The 22,876-nt window shown below is 44.3% G+C and overlaps 1 protein-coding gene across 1 annotated transcript in view; it reads left to right on the top strand.

Annotated features, from left to right (window-relative positions):
- DCDC2C (doublecortin domain containing 2C) overlaps positions 1–22,328 on the top strand; it is a 141,844-nt gene extending 119,516 nt beyond the window's left edge. The window contains exons 4-6 of the transcript XR_014786558.1: positions 5,983–6,103; positions 14,329–14,445; positions 22,224–22,328. The gene's annotated coding sequence lies outside the window, so the exon portion shown is untranslated. The remainder of the gene's footprint in view (positions 1–5,982; positions 6,104–14,328; positions 14,446–22,223) is intronic.
- The last annotated feature ends 548 nt before the right edge of the window (positions 22,329–22,876 follow it).

Below are 22,876 nucleotides of genomic sequence, written 5' to 3'. Positions count from 1 at the left end.
CAGTGAGGCCGAATGCCAGTGCATTCGGCCCCCCGAACTCCGTGGCAGAACGGCCTGCCACCCCCCCGCGGATCCCCCTCGGGACGAGACTTACCCGGGGCAGATCTTCTGGGAGGCGGCGGCTCCGGCGGCGGCTCCGGCGGTGGTGGCTGCGGCGGTTGGTCTTCCAACCGGCTGCCACCGCCGCCATTTCCATTCTTCTTAAAAAAAAAAAGAAGACGTGATAGGCTACGTAAAGATTTACGTAGCCTATCATGGCTGGGTTTTTTTAAAAAAGCAAACACAACGTGATAGGGTACGTAAATCTTTACGTAGCCTATCATGGCTGGGTGGGTTTAAAAAAAAACAAAAAACCGCGTATGCAAATGGCGGCAGCTACAGCCACCGCCATTTGCGTTCCTTATTTTTGGTGTCTTAGTCTACGTAAATATTTATGTATTTAAATATTTACGTAGGCTAAAACGGTGAATCAAACAGGGACGCAAATAGCGCCCACTACGCTATTTGTGTTCCCCTTTATTTTTGCTGTCATAGTCTATGTAAATATTTACGTAGATTCAGATGGCCAAAAATAAGGAACGCAAATGGTGGCGGCTGTAGCTGCCGCCATTTGTGTACGCGGTTTTTTCCCCCCCCAGAGCCCTCCACGGCCAGAAATCCGGCTGCAGACGGCTCTGGGCTGGGCTGGGCCTGGCTGGCTGCTCTGCGGAGCTGCCGCGGACCACAGCCGGCCATCGAGGATTCCGGGGGGGGGGGAACAGAGCTCCTCCCCCCCGTTGAGGATTCTGGGGGGAGGGACAGAACGCCTCCCCTCCACCCTCAACATAATCCGCGAAAGGTAAGTCACTTTCGTACATCCCTACTTCTACCAACTTCTGTTGGTGGCCCAACTATGCCCCTATCTGGACAGGGATAACCTGGCTTCAGTTGTCTATGTTCTGGTAACCTCCGAGTTAGATTACTGCAATGCACACTACGTGGGGCTGCCTTTGAAGACAGTTTGGAAGCTGCAGCTTGTGCAAAATGCAGCGGCTAGATTGTTAACAGGGACCATAAGGTTCGAACATATAAGACCGACTCTGGCCTGCTTGCACTGGCTGCCTATATGCTTCTGAGCTCAATTCAATGTGCTGATTTTAACCTCTAAAGCCCTACACGGCTTGGGACCGCATTACCTGGCATGCCTCTCCCAAAATGAACCTACCCACATACTCCGTTCAGCATCTAAGGCCCTCCTCCAAGTGCCTCCTCCAAGGGAAGCTTGGAAGGCAGCAACAAGGGAGAAGGCCTTCTCAGTGGTGGCCCCCCATCTGTGGAACAAGCTCCCTAATGAGGTTTGTCTGGTGTCAACATTATTATCTTTTCGGTGCTAGGTTAAGCCCTACCTCTTTTCCCAGGCATTTGGCAGCATATGATGAGTTTTAATCGGTCCTGGATGTGTCTTTAGTTATGTCTGATAGCTCAATGTTGTTTTTAATTATATGTTGTTTGTGTGTATTGTTTGTGTGCTTTTATTTGGTTTTTTTGTAAATGGCTTTTAAACTTTTTATACTGTATTTAATGTTTTTAACTTTTGTAAATCACCCAGAGAGCTTCAGCTATGGGGCAGTATAGAAATGCTAACAACAACAACAACAGCAACAACATTTTTTTCTGTCTAAACATGCATAGGATTGTGTCCTGAATTCCAGTTTCTTTTCTATTCTTATGACTGAGGCATGAGCCATGACATTTCTTTTCTGCAACATATCTCTGTGCTCATGGACATATCTTCAGGGAGTTCTACTGAGCTATTAACATCCTAATTTTTTAATGCTTGAAGCTTGGCAAGACTTTTGTTTAACCTTCTGTAGAACTTTTCCATTGTTTTGCTCCCAGATCCACTCCAACATCTTTTTAAAAAGTATTTTCCTTGGGAATGCTGCATGTTCTGATACATTGCATTTTCATAGGCAAGGCAGCCCTGCTAGAAACCTATTTCAGGGATAGTGGCATGCTAGCATCAATCTTTTCTTCTTTTTTCAAATTACATATCAGTCTGGCACAGAATGTACAACTGGATTATACATTGTACTTTAAAAAGGAAATCTATCCTAAAGATTACCAGGCTGTGGGTTCTTAGGTGAAAAGGAAGAACCAATGATAGCATTTTGGGGTGGGATGAGGGAAGGAGGAAGATACTTAAGATAAAGAAGTGATTTTATGTTGTGACCATAAAAACTAAGAAGTGATTTTAGTATTTGCCTCTTAGCTTAGAAACATTGTCACTGCTACTGCCACTTCCAGTATACGTATATGAACAGATTTCAAGTAGATCTACCATCTAACCCCAAGGCTTCAGTCCTATGGGAACAATAAGCACCAGGGGCATATAATTTTCCCAGGGCACCTACAAATAGTATGGAAGTCAGGTGCCCTAGGTAAATTACATTTCCCATGGCCAATGGTGTCAGAAATACTGATACAGGAATCTTATATCATGTTCATGCATGCGCAGAACCATGAGTCCTATATGTTTGGTGGGACAATGGCTATGTATATGTGTCTCCCCCCCCCCCGCAGCATGTCATGTGCATAGTGTGCATACACTTGACACATTTTTGAGAGGAAAGCACTGCATAAATAGGACATATGCACACACACCCATCACATTATACATGCAAATAATAACATGCATTTGCCCATTTGCCCACAGTGTATGCAGGATTTTCTCTGTTATGAGTGTGTGAGCCCACCCTTGGAATTCCTATAAGAGCCAGTGAATCACACAAGAATATTTTGCTTATCATTATTGCTTGTGTATTCTTTGAGCCCCATAACGGCTGATGAATGCTGGTTGCTGTCTTCTCTCACGGATTGTCTTTCCTTGTGAACTATTTTAAAATTCCTTTTTTGATAAACAGAAAGAATAAACATTTCCTTTTGAAGCTGCAGACATGTTTGTTTTATTTAAGAATAGCAATACTATCTAATAAATACATAAACAAGATAGACGTCAAGGCCTACTAGGCATTTATCCCTACTGGAGTTATTTGCTGTAATGCTCTTAACAACAGTTTTTCTCTTCATTGCACAATGCATCACTGTGTCAAAAGATCTCCCCATCTTACTGTGAGCTGAACATGGATGTACATCTTGGGCAAATCATTTGCCTAGAGTTATCCTCTTGGAGTCTTGGCACTCGAGTATGTTCCTTAATTATCCTCCTTGATTGCTGATTTCCCACGCACAGGTCTGGCTTTTCTCTCTCCAACCTGTTTACGTTGAGTGGTACTTGTCAGAGTTGCACATCATCTGTATTTTACTTCAGGCAGGCATTTGTGTCCTGGAGATGCTTATGGTTTATTCAAGGGTGAGGTGATTGTGTGTGTGTGTGTTTGTGTTTAGCAGTACTACTAAAAGTTGTTTTGAAGTATCACATTATTGTGCAGTAACTCATAGCCATTTTGTCTGATCAATGCCTGGCTGTGTGCTGACTAAGTTCATGGTTACAAGACATTGATTTGGGGCTGTATTTGTGTTGGACAACTTCAGAACTGCCCCCATAATCATGTGAAAATACTTTAGAAACAACTTTGATTGCTGCTTCAGAAAAATGCAAGCTCCATTATCACAGCGGTTGCTTCAAAAGCCCAGAAACAGTTAAAAGCATGATGCAAAGTTGTAACATGAGACCTCCATGTGTGGACATTGTAAATGCCTCAGTGGGTTGGGAGTAGGGCAGAGTAGGAGAGGCTCCCTCCCTCCCTATGGAGAGTCAGTACCTTTACAGAAAATGGAGGGTGGTTGGAACATTCCCCATCTCCTGCTCAATACCTCCAAGTGCCCAGGGACAGAGTTGCAGAAGCATGCTCCCCTCATTTGGTGGCCATGTGTTCTACTTTACAGAGGGAAAGTAAGCTGTGCTCACTTCCCCTCAGCCATCACAAGGAGCCACTGGTCATGTCAACTCTGGCGAGGCCGCCACTGTATCCCCAGAGTTCTTGAGTCCCCTCCCCAGCATCCTGTCAGTCACCCCCCAGTTTGCCAGTAGGTGAGAGAGCTGTGCAGAGAATGAAACCATCTCTCCAGAGCTCCCCCAGCTCACTGGCTTTTAGTTCTCATTGCTTATGCACTGTGTAATGGACACTGACCCAAACATGTATTTTTGCTTTACCACGTGCCAAACCAGAAACTCATCACATTTACCTCATCGTTGCAAAGCTGCTTGGTTTAAGTGAGTTTGGCACGATAAATATAGGTTTGAGTTGTTGTGAGATAAATATTTTCGTAGTCTGAATTGTCCCTCAGATCTCATTGCTATGCATGGTGCTTCTGCTAGGACCTGCATGGCATTGATTCTAACTTCTTCAGAAATAGCACACAAAAGGCCTTTCACTTCTGCCATGTTTATTCATTTATATGTGAAACCTGGGGGGTGTCTCCACAAGCGATTTACTGTGGGTTTGCTGCATTTGGAGATCATTCAGGGCACATGATGTTGTGGCCATCCCACAGCCACCCTAGAGTTTTGCAGCGAAAATCTTTTTCCTGAGACTGCTTTTAGTCCAATTGTTTTCCTCAATTGGGCTTGTCTGCGCTTCTGTTGCAGTGTGCACCAACCCTCTCCACATTTACTTTGGCATGATAGCCCTGCCCAGGGGTCTGTCTTTCACCTGGCTGTGACCTCTCTGACCCTGGTCAAGGGGTGTTTCCCTAATGTTTTCCCTGCCTGCGTTTCCCTGATGTTTCCACCATTTTGCGGCTGGCCATTCAGGAGTTCTGAGCTACCTCATGGTATTTATTTCACCTTGCCTACCACTAAACTCTGGTGGCCGTCCCTGCAAAGTATAGGTGTGCTCTGGGCAGCCCCTAACTTTTTTTTTTTAAAGTAAGTAAAGCATAAAAGTGCAACGTTGAAATAACGCATTAGCACTACATTGTGAATCTGAAGTAAGTGCTTCAGGTTCACCAACCACAGCCACCTGTGGACTGTACACTGTATCGATCTTGGACATTTAAAGTCGTTACTGCATAAGGAGCTAAGGCTTATACTGCTAAAAGCACCATGAGGTGAGGAATACCTATACTTGGCCAGATTGCAGTTCCTGAGGTAGTTACTGGGGAAACCGCAATTGTGCATTTAAAAGATATCCCCATTGCATTATAGCAAAATAGTGCATTTGTGAAGCCACACATATACCCCCTATAGCACTATCACACTATAGTGAAATAGCGCTATAGTGAAATAGCACCTTTGTACAGGAGTGCCCATACCTGCTATTGCACTGTTGCAGTTTTAGAGGGAAAGTAATACAAAAAATTGGGGGGAATCAGGCATAGGTTGGGGAGGCAGGCGCTAACACACACTGGCCAGAGAAAGCAGAAAAGGTGGAACAAAGTGAGAGTGGGAGGGAGTGGGAGGGAGGGAAAAGGCTCTCTAAGTGATGATGTGGATGAGACTCCACCCCGGAAGCCACCCAAACAATTTGCAGTAAACTGCTGTGTGACCTCTCAAGAGCCCCTGGCTCGCTTTGGGGTAATCCGGGCTTTCAAGCCCCATGTGTCCCCAGAAGGAGCAGATTCAACTCCAGTAAAAACCGCAGCAAAGTGGAGAGCAAACTAAACCCATCGCTGTGGAGATCTCCCCTTGCTAGGGGTGTCATATCGTGCACATTTAGTTGGGAAGTGGTCCCATTGAGCCCAACGGGAACTACATCTGGGAAGAACAGTGGTAGCCCATACACTTGGCATGCAGAATATCCCAAGCTCAACCCCTGGCATCTCTACTAAAAAAAGGAAAGAAAAAAATAAGGGAGAAAAAAAAGGCAGCAGGTAATGGGAATGACCCCTGCCTGAGTCCCTGGAGAGCTGCTGTATTCAGAGGAGACAGTCTGGGCTCCATGGACCAATGATCTGACCTGGTATATATTCCTAAACACATGCCTGTGAATGGTATTTGATATGAGAATGTTTTCTTTTTTTGTATGCAAATAATGGAAGGTGACCAGGTTGCTGCTTCCCAGTGGTCACAGTGGCAAACGAGAACCACTTCTTCAAAATTCTGCTCATGTCTCCAGAAGCATTCTCGTATTCCCTGGCACTTCCATCATTTGTTGCTGAGGTGAGTTCACAAGATTATTTGAAGGGCTGCAGTTTGCTGATTGGAGCCGTGGAAATTCTCCACTAAGCATTTAGAAAGTGGACACCTGAATGCTTCTGACTAACTATGGAACAGTTACATGGAAGCACTGAAGGGATTTATTTTGTTTTAAAAGTGGAATCCATGGAAGGTGGAAATGAACACCTGCAACAACCTATAAAGAGACTCAGAAGGCTATTGAGCACACATGAACATGCTCTTTTTCTATTACATATGCACACAATCAGCTCTTGAATTTAAGAATCACATGACGCCGTTATGAAATCATTGATTTTGTGTGTTCCTTACTAAATACTTCTCTTTTAATAGAATTATTGGTTGAACAGTATAGTAAACAAATAATGTTCCTGTTCAGAGTCTCTCCCCCTCTCTTATGTTTTTTTTCCTAAAGATTTTTTGTATTTCTGCAATCCTAGGATTGCTCCCAAGCCATGCATGCCTGCCTGCATGCGTGCGTGCGTTTTCCAAGTACTTATTTTGGGCTAGGTTTTTCAGATACATTGGCTTTACCGTTGTTTTTTTTTTAAATGAGCCTTAGGGAAGCTTAGTTGGCAGCGTCTTGAAGTACCTCTTAAAATGGGCAATTAAACCCCCATCTGCTATATGACAGAGACTCTAAGATTCAGATTTACAATATAAGAAAATACAGTGTCACTAGCAGAGAATAGTGAGACCAATGAAATTAGTGCTGAAATACCAAACTACACAATTTCAAAGTTTAACAATCTTCCCTGTAATTTTAAATCATAAAATCCAAATGGTTATCCAATAAAATGATAATCTCCTGCAGGTTTGGGCAACAAAATGTGTATCTCAGCCAGTGACATTTCATTTTCTATTTTTGGCAACTATCAGAGAATCAAATTTCATGGTGAAACATGAAGTACAATATATTGGTTTGGGGGTGTAATTTTTGGCAAACATTTGCATTGTAACATTTAAGTATGTAATTTGAAATTGAAGTTGGAGATGAAATACTATAGTTTTTTTTTCAGAGCTGAAAATGGCTTGAAATATGAATATGAATAATTATTTGTGCGTATGCTCGTTCTGATTTTGCCTCTGGTAACCCACCCTCTCCCCCAAACCTGCAAAATCTGTTTGACCGCAAGCAACAGTGCGACAAAAATAGTAATATGTACACTCTTTGGGGGACTCTTACGTCTGCCCCATTTGTGGGGCAGGTGATACGTGTGCTCCAGGTTAGCTTGGGAGGAGCTATAGCTCAGTGGTGGTAGTATTACACATGTTTTGCATACTGAAATGCCCAGGTTCAATCTCCAGTATCTCCAGGTAGGGCTAGGAGAGAATCCTGCCTGAAACCCTGGAGAGCCACTGCCAGTCAGTGTCGATAATACTGGGAAAGACGGACCAAAGCTCTGACTCAGTATAAGGCAGCTTCCTCTGACCTCTGAGCTTATGCATCTACTCTGTTGCATGTTACACTGAAAAACAAGGAAGCACTTCCATACCCTCAGATATTCCTGTAATGTGCAAAGCTGCCCTTTGGATTGTTGCTAACAGTGAACTGCTCCGGGGATGACCCTGGATTGTTTCACTCTACTTCCCAAGATGCTTAAGGTGTAGTGTGAATTGACCCTTATTTGAGTGGCCATTATGTAACTATGCCATTGATGTTAGCATTATTAGGATGCATCTGGTTCTGGTGTGTTCCTGGGGTGAATTAAGTGATGTGTCCCTAAACCAGCATTCATCTTCCTTTTACTAGGAAGGCAAGTTATCCCTGTGAGTTATAATGATGAATAAAGTTAAGGACCTTTCACTCTGATATTCTCTCCACCTCCAGTGCACACAGTACTATCAACACTGTGTCATATATGACTTCAGAATTTGGCCTCCAGGAACTCGGCACCCTCTTAAAACTGACAGGGGAGGAGAGGTGCAGTTTCGCCTTCAGAGTAATTACTTTTTTCATTTTGTCCTCCTAGAGTAATAAGGTTCTTCATTTCCTCCATGTTGCAGATAGTAGCCGCAGGTATTGATGCGATCCATATTGCATTCCACTCTATGCACCTACTGTATATCAGTACTAATTAATATTGACTTAGCCTGCCAGAAGCCCTCCCTCTTGGAGGATTTACTCATTCAGTGATGCACAATTTTAAACTTGTTGGTTTTAGGAAAGGGAAGGTGGCCTAAATCCTCTGATGTGTGCTTTCTCCCTAAACCTGTTTTCTGCTCCTGTTCTGTTGTTTATTCGGTCAGTCGCTTCTGACTCTTCGTGACTTCATGGACCACCCCACGCCAGAGCTTCCTGTCAGCCGTCACCACCCCCAGCTCCCCCAAGGTTGAGCCCGTCACCTCCAGAATATCATCTATCCATCTTGCCCTTGGTCGGCCCCTCTTCCTTTTGCCTTCCACTTTCCCTAGCATCAGCATCTTCTCCAGGGTATCCTGTCTTCGGGGTTAAAAGATGAAACCGTTCCTTCCCTCAAAAGTATAGCGACCATTGAAATGAGGAAGGGAAAATGATGCCTTTCTTCAAGTGACTAAGGTATAATGGGATAATATCACTCAATTTCTCTTCCACTGAGGAATCCCAGTGGGTGTACTGTATTTGCCTCTGGCAGTGCATAACTCTGCTTTCTTACTCTCAAATGATCTACCTATGTCAGCTCTTCTAAAACATCTGTGCTAAGATTTGGGGAAGAGATCAAAGAGGAATCACTTCTGCCCATCTGATTTTTCAGATGTCTCACATGCACACTTTAACTCTGCCTTAGGAACATAGCTGCCTTATACTGAGTCAGACCTTTGGTCCATCTAGCCTAATATTGTTGATGCTAATATTGTCAGCCTCCAGCGTATCTCGCATGCTAAATGACCTTTATCCCATTTTTAAAAAAAGATTGGAGATAATGAGCTATCAAATTACAGCATGTTGAGTTCCCTCATGAAAAGAAGAAATCCCGCCATAAGAGGAGCTAGACCACAGTGCTATCTAGTGGCTGTATAATGAAACATGTAGAACATGCAGATAAGGGGGGAAAGGGTGGGGGGAGGAAGTGTGTGTAAAGGGAGCCCATCACGATCCTGAATTTAAAATGGAAGCAGAAAGCCTCAGTAAAGTTATAGGATTTTAGCCTGGTGTAGAAATGCTCTTAGCTGGAGTAGAAACAACAATCTGTCTCTCTTGAGATGAGTGGGTTGCGGAGAACAATTTCTATGAGGATCCCTGCATCTGTACAGAGTCCCACATGCCTTCTTTGCTCAATTTAAGCAGCTAGCTTTGACGCAGAAGGCACATTGTTAGAGAGAAGGGACGTAGCTCAGTCGTAGACCACATGCCTTGTGTGTAGAAGGTTCCCCAGCATTTGTAGTTAGAAGGAGCAGGTAGGAAAGACCTCTATTGGAGGGAGGCCCTGGGGAGCTGCTGCCAAGCAAGAGTAGACACTACTGTGCTAGGAAGGCAAGTATTCTGACCTAGTATAAAGCAGCTTCCTCTGTGCCAGTCATGCCAGTGTTCTGTTTGCAAACCATCTGATCAAGAATGCCACCTTAACATGGCAGACCGATGGCATGATTAGGAGCCTGAGAGTATATATACTGCTGTGGTCTTTTAAGCCTATAGTAAAACTTCTTGTCGGCAAGGTGACGTCTCTGCTTCTTACTATGCTGTCTAGGTTTGCCATAGCTTTCCTCCCAAGGAGCAAGCGTCTTTTAATTTCAGGGCTACAGTCACTGTCTGCGGTGATCTTGGAGCCCAAGAAAATAAAATCTGTCACTGCTTCCATTTCTTCCCCTTCCATATGCCAGGAAGAGATGGGGCCAGATGCCATGATCTTCGTTTTTTGAATGTTGAGTTTCAAAGCAGCTTCTGCACTCTCCACTTTCACCCTCAACAAGAGGCTCTTTAGATCCTCTTCGTTTTCTGCCATTAGGGTGGTATCGTCTGCGTATCTGAGGTTGTTGATAATTCTCCCGGCAATCTTAATTCCGACCTGTGATTCATCCAACCCGGCGTTTCTCATGATGTACTCTGCATATAAATTAAATAAACAGGGCGACAATATGCAGCCTTGTCGTACTCCTTTCCCAATTTTGAACCAATCGGTTGTTCCATGTCCAGTTCTTACTGTTGCTTCTTGACCCTCGTACAGGTTTCTCAGGAGACAGGTAAGGTGGTCTGGTACTCCCATCTCTTTAAGAATTTGCCAGAGTTTGTTGGGATCCGCATAATCAAAGGCTTTAGTGTAGTCAATGAAGCAGAAATAGACGTTTTCTGGAATTCTCTTGCTTTCTCCATGATCCAGCGAATGTTGGTGATTTGATCTCTAGTTCCTCTGCCTCTTCGAAACCCAGCTTGTACTTCCAGTAGTTCTCAGTTCACATACTGCTGAAGCCTAGCTTGTCGGATTTTGAGCATCACCTTGCTGGCATGTGAAATGAGCGCAATTGTACGGTAGTTTGAACACTCTTTGGCATTGCCCTTCTTTGGAATTGAAATGTAAACTGACCTTTTCCAGTCTTGCGGCCATTGTTGAGTGTTCCAAATTTGTTGGCATATTGAGTGCAGTACTTTAACAGCATCATCTTGCAGGATCTTAAATAGCTCAGCTGGAATACTGTCATCTCCGCTAGCTTTGTTGTTAGTAATGCTTCCTAAGGCCCACTTGACTTCACTCTCGAGGATGTCCGGCTCAAGTTCAGTGAGCACACTATCATAGCTATCAGGGACATTCAGATCTTTCCTGTATAGTTCTTCTGTGTATTCTTTCCACCACTTCTTAATCTCCTCTGCTTCTGTTAGGTCTCTGCCTTCTTTGTCAATTATCGTGCCCGTCTTTGCACAAAACGTTCCCTTGATATCTCTGATTTTCTTGAAGAGATCTCTAGTCTTTCCCATTCTATTGTTTTCTTCAGTTTCTTTGCATTGTTCATTTAAGAAGGCCTTCTTGTCTCTCCGTGCTATTCTCTGGAAATCTGCATTCAGTTGGATATATCTTCCCCTTTCTCCCTTGCTTTTCGCTTCCCTTCTTTCCTCAGCTACTTGTAAAGCCTCATCAGACAGCCACTTTGCTTTCTTGCATTTCTTTTTCTTGGGGATGGATTGAGCTGCTGCCTCCTGAACAATGTTACGGAGCTCCATCCATAGTTCCTCAGGCACTCTGTCTATCAGGTCTAATCCCTGAAATCTATTCCTCACCTCCACTGTATATTCATAAGGGATATGATTGAGCTCATACCTGAATGGTTTAGTGGTTTTCCCTACGTTCTTCAATTTAAGCCGAAATTTTGCAGGAAGCAACTCATGATCTGAGCCACAGATGTCAATGTTCAATCTTGCCATCTCATGTTTGACCCCCTCCAGCTTACCTTGATTCATTGATCTGACATTCCAGGTTCCTAAACAATATTGTTCTTTACAGCATCGGACTTTCTTTTCACCACCAGACACATCCACAGCTGAGTGTCCTTTCGGCTTTGTCCCAGCCACTTCACTCTTTCTGGTGCTACTTGGAAATTCCCTCTGATCTTCCCCAGTAGTATATTGGACACCTTCTGACCTGAGGGGCTCATCTTCCGGCATCATATCTTTTAGCCTTGTGATACGTTCCATGGGGTTTTCTTGGCAAGAATACTGGAGTGGGTTGCCATTTCCTTCTCCAGTGGACCACATTTTGTCAGAACTCTCCACCATGACCTGTCCATCTTGGGTGGCCCTGCACAGCATAGCTTATGGCTTCACTGAGTTATGCAAGCCCCTTCGCCACAACAAGGCAGTGATCCATGAAGGGGTTGCTCAACTAATTCCCTCCAAACTAGCTTGTGCATTTGAATCTTTGTAAACCCCAATAAATGTGCCATTGTGGTATTATCCTCTCCAACAGTGTCTGAGTGTGAATCTCTTTGGGTGGGAATCACCTTCTTAGCCATAGATGCTCTATTGCCAATGTCTAAACATTCCTTATAAGCAGGTGTGTGAGTCTCATTAGAACATGTGCAAGTTTGTACATGGGTCTAACTAGAGCACATCACGTAACAACACATACACTCCAAGGTTGTTGATGTGGAAGCCAAGTTGATATTCAAAATTCTATGTGCTGTGAGGGAAGGTGTGTGAGCCCAAGTCTTGTTCCCATGCTCTACCACATGTACAACCTTCATTCTGGGGCCTTGTGTGAAATGATGCATAGACTCTGGTCAAACCAGTTATCCAGGTTTTTGTAGCACATCACACTATACCTAGCATAAAGATAAACAATCCACCTAACAAAGTAAGCAATGCTACAATTCTCCATTTTGTGGTGTCCATTTTGGTGACTGTTGTGCATGGACACTGCGTAGTGTCCATTATGTGTATATACTCCCAATGCCTGAAGCACTTCTGGAACTGTTCAGAAAGAAAGAAAGAAAGAAAGAAAGAAAGAAAGAAAGAAAGAAGTAAATGGACTAGTGCAGCCTTCTCTATTCTGGTGTCCTCCAGATGGGGTGGCTGGTGGATGCTGGGAGTTGTGATCCACTATATCTGGAGGGCACCCGGTTTGGAAAGGCTGAACTAGTGATATTCACATATGCATTCACATAGTCTTTTAAAAGAAGTAGAGAATGCAGTATTTTCTTGGGTGAAATGGGTTGGACCAGAAACTGGTCAAGTTAATTTCCTATCTTCATTGAAATCTATGGGAAGAGGGAGAGCAGTTACAAGTAGAATACAGGAGTGAACAGCCTGCAAGGCTTATCTCCTTCCAGTACATTTGTACAGTTACGACTCTCCTGACAAAGGGTAAATGGCATGGCAATGGCCAGGGGCAAAGTGCTCCTGTTGATACACAAAGTATCACAAGATGTAGTGATGGCCTCCAAGTTGAATGTCTTGAAAAGGGTATTAGACAAATTAATGGAGGATAAAGGTATCAGTGGCTACTAGTCATGATGGCTATATATTACCTCCAGTATTAGAGGTGGTATGCGTCTGTATACCAATTGCTGGAGAGAAAGGAGCAAAAGAATGCTATAATTGGGTGGGTTGATGCCCTGCTTCTCATGGGCTTCTGGTTGGCCACCATGGCAACGGAACACAGGGCTAGGTGGTCTGAATGAACCAGCATAGCTTTTCTTACACTCTTACCCCTACAAATAAAATATTTGTATGCAATCTGAGGCTGAGACTTTAGGACAGTCAGATCACTATTTCAAAGTAAGTGAGAACTGTGGAAACAGCCAAGATTCTTGTGGCATTTGACAGACAAACAAAAATATTGTCCCTTAATCTGATGACGAAATAGTTTATTTCCAAAGCACCCACATTCACTAGGCACTACATGTAAGGAATGTGTGGAAATGAGTTGTATCCAATGTTAGTCCTACTTAGAGTAGACCTATTAAAATAACCTATTAAAAGTCATGACCAGCTTAAGTACCTTTCATTTCAGTGGGTCTACTCTAGGTAGGACTAACACTGGATACAACCCAAGGAGATATCTAGACATCAGTGTTTAGAGTCCTGGACATTATTATGCTTGGCTGACACTTAGACCTCACACACTTTTGGGTGCTACTGTAATGGCCATAGAAGGCACTGCTGCACCATGGCTTGTCTCATACTACTCCTGCTGCCTGGAAGTGCCATGTCAGACCTACTTGTATGCCTGTTATAGAGCCTGAGCATCTCCTCCATGTGAGTTCCTTTTTGGACATTACATCAGAAGCACAATGGGTGTAGGCACAGGCAGGCTGAACATCCACTTTTTGCTCCTTGCAGTTCTCAGGGTTGTTTCCATGTGGGTTCTGTCAACTTAGTCCCAAGTTGCTCATGAGGCAGCATACTAAGCCTCACTTTTTTCTGAGAAATGTTTTCAGGAATCTACTGTACTTGAGGTGGTCTTTGTGGGGGATGGAGAGGGAAGAAGAAGGAAGAGGACCATTCGGTGTGTAAGTGTTATGTAAGGATGCTTATACAAAACAAAGCTAGCATTTTATTGTTAATGTTCATGATATTCCTTTTTTCATTCTTTCTCCTAGAAGTTCAGAACAGCTTATTTGGGGTGCCTGAAACTGTCAGGCCCAGACCTGCTTAGCTTCACAGAGTGAATCTGAGATAGATATCCCTATTTCTATATTAAAAATGACCATGGGAATTCCTAGTGGAGAACCATTTTATCAGCACAGCTACTGACAACCCACTTCATCTTCTTCTTTTGCACTTTTCTTAAATAATCTAGTGGCACTTTGAGAAACAGAACCTTACAATATTCAACAGGCTGCAATCTGTTGTAAGAGGCAGTAGGGAGAAAAACCTGTAAACCTGAGATCTCTCAATGAGCCAAGCTTCCTCTGAGGTAAGAGTCTTGAATATGCTGGTTCTGGGATTCAGATTCAGATTAGATGAATGGGCATTCACAATCTTATTGGAAGTCTTGGGTTGCTTCATATGACTTTTCAACAATAAATAACTCAGTGAAATTCATCAGTAGTGGGCACCGAATACAGAGAGAGAAAGAGAGAGAGAGAGAGATTTGTGGTGCAGAAAAGGGCAACTAAAATGATCAAGGGGCTGGAGCATCTCCCTTATGGGAGAAGGTTACAACAGTTGGGATTGTTTAGCTTGGAAAAAAGGAGGGTAAGGGGAGACATGATAGAGGTCTACAAAATTATGCATGGTGTGGAGAATGTGGAGCGGGAGACATTTTTCTCCCTCATAGTACTAGAACCCGAGGTCATCCTATGAAGCTAATTGGTTGGAGATTCAGGACAGATAAAAGGAAGTACTTCTTCACACAGTGCATAGTTAAACTATGGAATTCGCTACCACAAGATGTAGTGATGGCCACCAACTTGGATGGCTTTAAAGGGGGGTTAGACAAATTCCTGTAGAAGTCTATCAATGGCTACTAGTTCTGATGAGTTATATGCTACCTCCAGTACCAGAGGCGGTATGCCTATGTACACCAGTTGTTGGGGAACATGGGTGGGAGGGTGCTGTTGCACTCATGTCCTGCTTGTGGTTTCCTGGTTGTCAGCTGGTTGGCCACTGTGTGAACAGAATGCTGAACCAGATGGTCCCTTGGTCTGATCCAGCATGGCTCTTCTTATGTTTTTATGTACAGGATAAACTCCAAAATCTATTCTGATATCTTACTGGGTCAGAAAGTGCAGCCACACCTCTGCAGTTTTGACTTTTGAATGTTTCTGTCCATTTCTACTGGGACATCAGGTGTGGCCAGTAGAAATGGACTGAATGAGAGACTGAATGCTAAGTAATGGTGTGTCCTGCTATCATTTCCTTGTGGAGTAGGGATTTCATTTAGGGCCAACCTAGATGATATCGTAAATGCATGATCAAATGTGTATTTTTATATAATTTTTAAGACATTAGCAGCTGCAGGTGGGGTTCTGATCTGGATCAGGACCACAGTGTGGGAGAGAAGGGGCTTAACATTCCCCCCTACAGCATTTTCACAATGAAAACTGCCCCCCTGCCCCCAAAACTCCCATTTGCACTGGGAGGGGAAGTGCTATGGCTGCAAGTAACATCTTACTTTCAAAGGCACATCAGAGCACTGGAGATTGAGAGGGGGGGCACTTTACCGCAGGAAAATGTCATGGGGAAAAGTGTTAACCCCTCTGTCTACGACACAGTCCCATGACTTTTTGTTTTTTTAAAGATATAGAAATTCTGTCATGCATGTAAAATATTGCCTGCTCTGTCCCTTAGGTCTGCTTGATGGCTATATTCAGTGTTAAAAAGGTATTTCCCTTTAAATCAGATTCAACGGTAATCCAACCCCCTCCCCATGAACCCTGCAGCATGGGGCAGTGCTTTTTTTTTTTTTGCTCTGGAGCAATGCTGGGGACTGTGTGGCCCTCTAAATGTCGTCGAACTGCAACTCGCATCATCCTTCACTACTCCAAGTATGGCTAAATCTGGATCTGGATCTAAATCTATTCTGGATATCTATTTTAAATAGCCAAGAAGGAGGAGGAAGTTGTTACCTGATCTGGTCATAAGATGTCAGTGTTTCTCCACAGATTTGCCACTCGGCTTCTTGCCTTTGCCTCTAGCCATGAGATTTTTTTTTTCTTGAAGTAAGTTCAGATATGTCTGTAGAATCATGTCAAAACATGTCTTCTAATCATTTGATTAGGAAATAAAGATTGAGCATGGTTCAGAATGGTGCCCTTTTTCATTTAGAAATTGTTAAAAGGCTGACATAGAAGAACAGCACCTACCTCTATTTTAGAAATACCTTTTTCTTTTGTGCTACTAAAACTTTGAAGGGAAAAACACACACCAATCAATTAAGCTAATTTGCCACGATGTACAGTACATTTTGTAATTTTTTAAAAAAAAGCCAACTGAAGCTAAGAAAGAATAGTGGTGAGATACCATTTGCAATCCAACTGTAAGTACAGCATATCTTCATTTAAAATAAAATAAAGTACAGGCTACTACAGCATCAAATGTCAACCATTTCACTCCAAAGTTAACTCAGATTTCCTACAATGTCCCATGACAATTGTGGCTATAACTCAATGAAGAAATGTACTATGACAGGCTATAGATTGTTAACTTTCTTCCAAGCGTGTGTCTAAAGTTTCTGTGGTTAGAGGGAAAAACATTAGGACTAGTAGGCTCAACTGGTGAAAGAAATTCTCTCCCATGATTTCCCAAAGGGTTATGGTTACTGACTCCTAAACTTTGATTAATTCAGCAAATTGCTTAGCAAAGGCAGGCTCACAATTGCTCATAAAGTACCAACACATACAGTACTCCCAATTCTGCATCATGTACTTCAAGAGGGTGATGTGCCCCTGACAAGGAGGGCTTCTCTCTCTGCCAGCAAGAGAAATGGGACTGTGACAGTGATGGCAAAGATAAGAGTGCAGGGAATGCAAGGGCAAAGACAGAATGGAAAGGTCAAACTCAGGCCTGGTCCAAGGAATATTGCCAACTCAAGTGGGGCAGTGCTGCTACCCACCCACCCCATCTGTACTCCCTTCCTCTCCCCTTTCAGCCGCCACCACCCTTCCCTGCTCCTCACCTAGGGATGTCTGAGAATTCCACCACGGATCTCGGTGAGGCCGAATGCCAGCGCATTCGGCCCCCCGAAAACCGTGGCAGAATGGCCTGCCACCCCCCCGCCCCCCACGGATACCCCCCGGGACGAGACTCACCTGGGGCGGATCTTCCAGGCGGCGGCGGCTCCGGCTTCGGCGGTGGACGGTCTTCCAACCGGCTGCCGCCGCTGCCATTTCCAGGCTTGCCTTGTGTAAAAAAAAAAAAAAAAGACGTGATAGGCTACGTAAAGATTTACGTAGCCTATCATGCATATGGCTAGGTTTTAAAAAGAAGAAGAAAAGACATGATAGGCTACGTAAATCTTTACGTAGCCTATCACGGCTGGGTGGGTAAAAAAACCAAAACAACGCGTACGCAAATGGCGGCTATGGCCGCCGCCATTTGCGTTCCTTCTTTTTACCATCTTAATCTATGTAAATATTTACGTAGACTATGACAGTGAAAATCAAGGGGAATGCAAATAGCGTAGCAGGCACTATTTGCGTTCCCTTTGGATTCACTGTTTTAGCCTACGTAAAGATTTACGTAGGCTAAAACGGGGAATCAAAAAGGGACGCAAATAGCGTCCGCTATGCTATTTGCGTTCCCCTTTATTTTCGCCATCATAGTCTACATAAATATTTATGTAGATTAAGGCGGCCAAAAAGAAGGAACGCAAATGGCGGTGGCCGTAGCTGTCGCCATTTGCATACGCGGGTTTTTTTTTTTTTTTTACCCAGAGCCCTCCGTGGCCAGAAATCCGGCTGCGGACAGCTCTGGCCTGGCCGGGCCGGGCCTGGCCGGCTGCTCCGCGGAGCTGCCATGGAGCACAGCTGGCCGTTCGAGGATTCCGGAGGGAGGAATGGAGCGCCTCCCCCCCGGCCAGGATTCCAGGGGGAGGGACGGAACGCCTCCCCCCCACCATCAACATAATCCATGAAAGGTAAGTCACTTTCATACATCCCTATCCTCACCCTGCCTGGCCCGCACATCTCTGCCTTGATGGGTGGAGCAGAAAACACTGCAAGCCGCCCTCTTGTGTGCCTGGTGGGAGCGGAGCTGCCCTCCTGTGGAACTGGTGTGATGCTCCCATTTCTGTTGCTGGGGGTGGGTGGGGTCCTCCTATAGGAGCCCTGCAGCTGGGCCACAATGCAGGCAGCCAGGCTGCTGGGTGACCGAGCAAGTGAGAGAAGACAAGTGAGGGAGGCCAAGGGGGCAGGTGGCGGCAGCAGCTGTGGCCCCAGCTGAGATGGCAGTGGGGGACTCTTCTGCCGGGGGTGGGGGGGGTAGAGCAGCACCAGTCACCGCTCTTCCCGCTCTGCCACCTGATGCGGGTGCATGACTCTGCATAATGGTGGGGCTGGGCCTGGTCAAACGACACATGACACTAAATGCATCTTTGAATTTCTTGACTGGGATTCTCTTTTAAAACTAACAGCAACTATTAGGGAAGCACTTGGGACTGTGGCACAGGGAAGGAGATTTAACCCTGCCCCACCAAGATGCTAACAGCCGCAAATAGCATCTTTTGGTGTAAACGACAGTTTTGGTTGGGGAATCCCCCCCCCCTTTTATTTTGAGATTTTAAAAAAAAGTTTACTACATCATCATCAGGCAACAACCAATACAATACTGCTTATGCCCACTATTTTAGGTTTACAATGGGAGAGTCAACAAGTACAGATGTTCCTTCTACAGGACCTTGACAACTGTTACCAAGGAGAATCCCATTCATGGGATTCAAAGACACATTTAGTGTCGTGTAGTTGACCTCAAATGATTCAGCCCAGCAGAGCATTTCAAACTCCGCTATTTACTATCAAGAATGCATATGTAACTTTTTAGTATATTTTTGCTCCACCGCTTTTCCTGCTATGCTAGGAACCCATGTGTACCTGCTGTTGCAGCATTGTATAAGCTAAGCAGATGTAGAAACTGGCCTTCAGTTCACTACACTGATCTGACTGCATGTGTCACAATAGTCCTGTGAATCCATCTATCTTTAAATGTTTTTAAGAAGGCCATCTTATAATTTCCAGAGGGGTCGCTGTGTTAGTCTGTTGCGGCAAAAACAACAAAGAGTCTTGTGGCACCTTAAAGGCTAAGAAATTTGTCATGACATCAGCTTTCATGGATACTGTCCATTTCATCAATGAGAGCTGAATCTGATGAAGCAGGCAGTGGCCACAAAAGCTTATGCCAGAATAAATGTGTTAGTCTTTAAGGTGCCACAAGACTCCTTTGTTGTTTTCCCATCTTATAATTTTTACCTTGTTTCATACATTTAGACTAGACTGGATTTCATTTGCTTATTTATTTGTTTTACACATTTTATACTATCATTCAGTCATGTTTCCAAGACTGTTTATGAGAAAGCAGCAGAGTAGCAATAAAATCACAGTACAATAACATATAAAATTACACAATCAGAACAAGAGTACAGTAGATAAAAGCAGCTGTTAAAACAGTTTAAACACTAAGGCTTACATTTAATGCCACGCGAGCGGACTTCCTCTTCCTCTTGAGCTTCCTGGAGCCTCCCACATGCCTCCCAAATCTGCTCTGGAGGGCTCCCAACCTTCCAGAGCAGATCTGGTAGGCACGCAGGGGGCTGCAGCAGAAACAGGAAAACAATTCCACCAGCAGTTTCCGATGCCAAATGAACAGCACTGTATAGGCATCAGGCTAGCCTGTCTCTAGTCACCATGTGCTTTACTTCAGATGGTGAGGGCATCCAAAGGAGAACCTCTGAAGATGACCTCAGTGCATAGGCAATGTGATGTGGGAACAGGCATAGTCAGGTATCTAAATCCAAAGCTGTAATTAGGTAAATATCAGTCGCTATGGATTTCTTCTGCAGATAATAGGTTTCAGAGCACCTCAAATGGATCAGGGCCTTGGGAGTAATAATGGGTATTGACTGCTTCCATGTGGCATGCATAGACATGGGGGGTGATTTGCAAGAGCAGTCCTGTGTCATAAAACCATAATTTGGCAAGTGACCTTTCTTCTGACAGAAGATATTTGTGTTTCTTCAAACAGCCTTGCCTGACTTGGTATTTTTGCCTGTAGAGTGAATTTCTCACAGCTCTCTTGATCAACCTTCTTGACTGTGAACTGTCAAACAACATGTTATATATACATACATGTATGGAAACCATGACAACTGCTTCTCCAGTGAAAAATCAGCTTGGGAAGGGGGTGATTTTCAGTGGAGAAATGATGGTGGAGAGGGACTCCTTTACCTTTCCCCCATTGCCTCTTTTCCGCTGGAATCTCCCCATGTAATTCCATGCACCCCTATGGGGTTCCAGGTCCATGTTTCTGAGTGTAAACATTTTTGTAAGGAGTGCCAGTCAAAGTATTTATCTGGAATGTGGTCCAGGGCATACAGCAGTGTGGGCAACGTGTGGCTCTCCAAATGTTTTGGCCTACAACTCCCATCAGCCCTAGCCAGTTTAGCCAATGGTGAGGGATCATGGGAGTTGTAGATAAACCTCTGGAGGGCCACAAGGTCCCACACCTGGCTTGGAGCATGACCCTTAGATCTTAGAGAATGGATGTTCAAACCTTTGCTTAGCCACAGTCTCGTTATCAGGCTCTGGGCATTTTGTCATTTCAAATCTTCATTTGTCATGAAATGGGAATAATCTCACCAATTTGCTATGAGAATAAAGAAAATGAAAGCTGCAAAAACACATTTCCCATTTAAAAGTACTATTTACATCATTAGATGCTTAGGATTTTTAGCAGGGTGTTCCTACTCAACAAGCTGGATACCTTTGCTTATTCTGAGGAACACCATTAGTGTCCATGGAACATTATAAATATGAACAAGGACAGTTCCAGACAATCTTGCACAAAGGTTAGTTTTCTTTTCCTTCTTTGGGAAAGTGCTGCCGTGCATACAAACCAGCATAATGCCTTTAATTCGTTTAATTTATGGTCCTGTTATTTCTTGTGTAGGGACATTGCTGAAGGTGGCAAAGAGCGAGCCCAACATTTTACCTTGCAGCTTCCCACTTGGGCACCTCATTGACATGCACTGGTATTTATAGTCTTCCTGTGTTTACTAGCTGGTAATAGGTCTGCTATCCACTCCAAGATCCATCTCAGTTTAATTTTTGTCCAATATATCCTATGGCTTCAATACACTATGCTTTGCTGAAGAACCCATCCCAGATTTATTTATTTATTTATTTATTTATCACATTTCTATACCGCCCCATAGCCAAAGCTGTCTGGGTGGATTACAAAGATTAAAAACATTAAAAATACAGTATACAGAGGTTAAAAGCCATTTACATAGAACAACAACAACACATGAACAGACAATATACACAAAGACAACATATATCTAAAAACAATTTCAAGCTATCAACCATAAGACAAATCCAGGATTGATTAAAACTCATCATATGCTGCCAAATGACTGGGAGAAGAGAAAGGTCTTGACCTGGCACCAAAAAAATAACAATGTTGGTGCTAGGTGGGCCTCATTGGGGAGATCATTCCATAATTGGGGGCCACCACTGAGAAGGCCCTCTCCCTTGTTGCTGTCCTCCAAGCTTCCTCAGAGTAGGCAGCCGGAGGAGGACCTTCGATGTTGAGTGTAGTGCACTGGCATAGTGTACAGTTAGCGTATTACATTCCTTTTGGTCACTCTTTAAAATCAGTGAAGCTTTCCTTCCAACTTGTGTGATGGTGCTAACTTGGAAGTTCCAATGAGTCAGCCTAGGCTGGCCTGACACCCATACAAGAGCCAATTGATTTGAGTGGTTGCTGGTGTGCCAGTCACCATGCCATCAAGGGTAGGATGGCTATAACTTTCAAGGTGCTTGCAGATTTATAGCCCAGTCCCACGACCCTATATACTAGGACCAGGCTCCACAATGTGGTGACTGTGGGTACCATGGCAACCCCAGACACCTCCTTTGGCACCTGGCAAGGCCCCTTGCTCCTCCCAATTTTTTTTTTAAATATTTGTTTACATTGGGTGGAGCTGGAAGGCAAAACCATAGCCACTAGTCACCCCACCACCTCCTTTCTTTTCCCCAGGGAGAAGCGGATGGGACAACTGGACGCTGGTGCTTTGCTTTCCAACATGCTTAGCCAGCCAGATTCAAGTATTTGAAGGGGGGGAATAAAAAGCGACCCTACTACTCTCTGGTAAGCCTGGTGGGCAGTGGGGACTGACCTGGGTTCTGGGGTGGATATGATTGGGGCTCGGGGTGGGTGGGGCTAGGAGAAGTGACCTGTGGCTGGGGGAGGACTGGGAGAGGGCTGTTTTGCCTGGATTTTGGAGTGGGGTGTGTGTACCTGTGGTGTGCGTGTGTGTGTGTTTTGCCTGTGTTCTTGGGTTTTTTTTAGTTGTGTGTGTTTCTCTTAATGAGTATTTTGTTATGCTTTACTTGGGCAAATATGTGGTTTGGCATTTGGGCCTCTGACCCAACGTCTGCCTTGTACTCAATTTCTTAGGTAAGCTACTTGTCCTTTGTGACTAGGCAGCTCCCCACACCAGCCATTTTGTGACTAGGCATCCCCTATGGAAAAATGCTGGTGCCCACAACACATTTCCAAATACACTGACAGGCTCCAAAGGATTGGAGACCCCTGTACTAGGAAAGAAAGAATTTATGTTCTGTATATCTCACAACCCTGACTCTGTCCCCCTGCCCACCCCCCTGATGACCGACTTTGTAGTGCCAAAA

This window comes from Heloderma suspectum, chromosome 1 (genome assembly GCF_057233095.1).
Source record: "Heloderma suspectum isolate Gila_16-S chromosome 1, 16-S_ref, whole genome shotgun sequence".
NCBI classification, from domain to species: domain Eukaryota; kingdom Metazoa; phylum Chordata; class Lepidosauria; order Squamata; family Helodermatidae; genus Heloderma; species Heloderma suspectum.
Note: the sequence above shows the minus strand (reverse complement) of the source record. Positions and strands in the feature narration are given on the sequence as shown.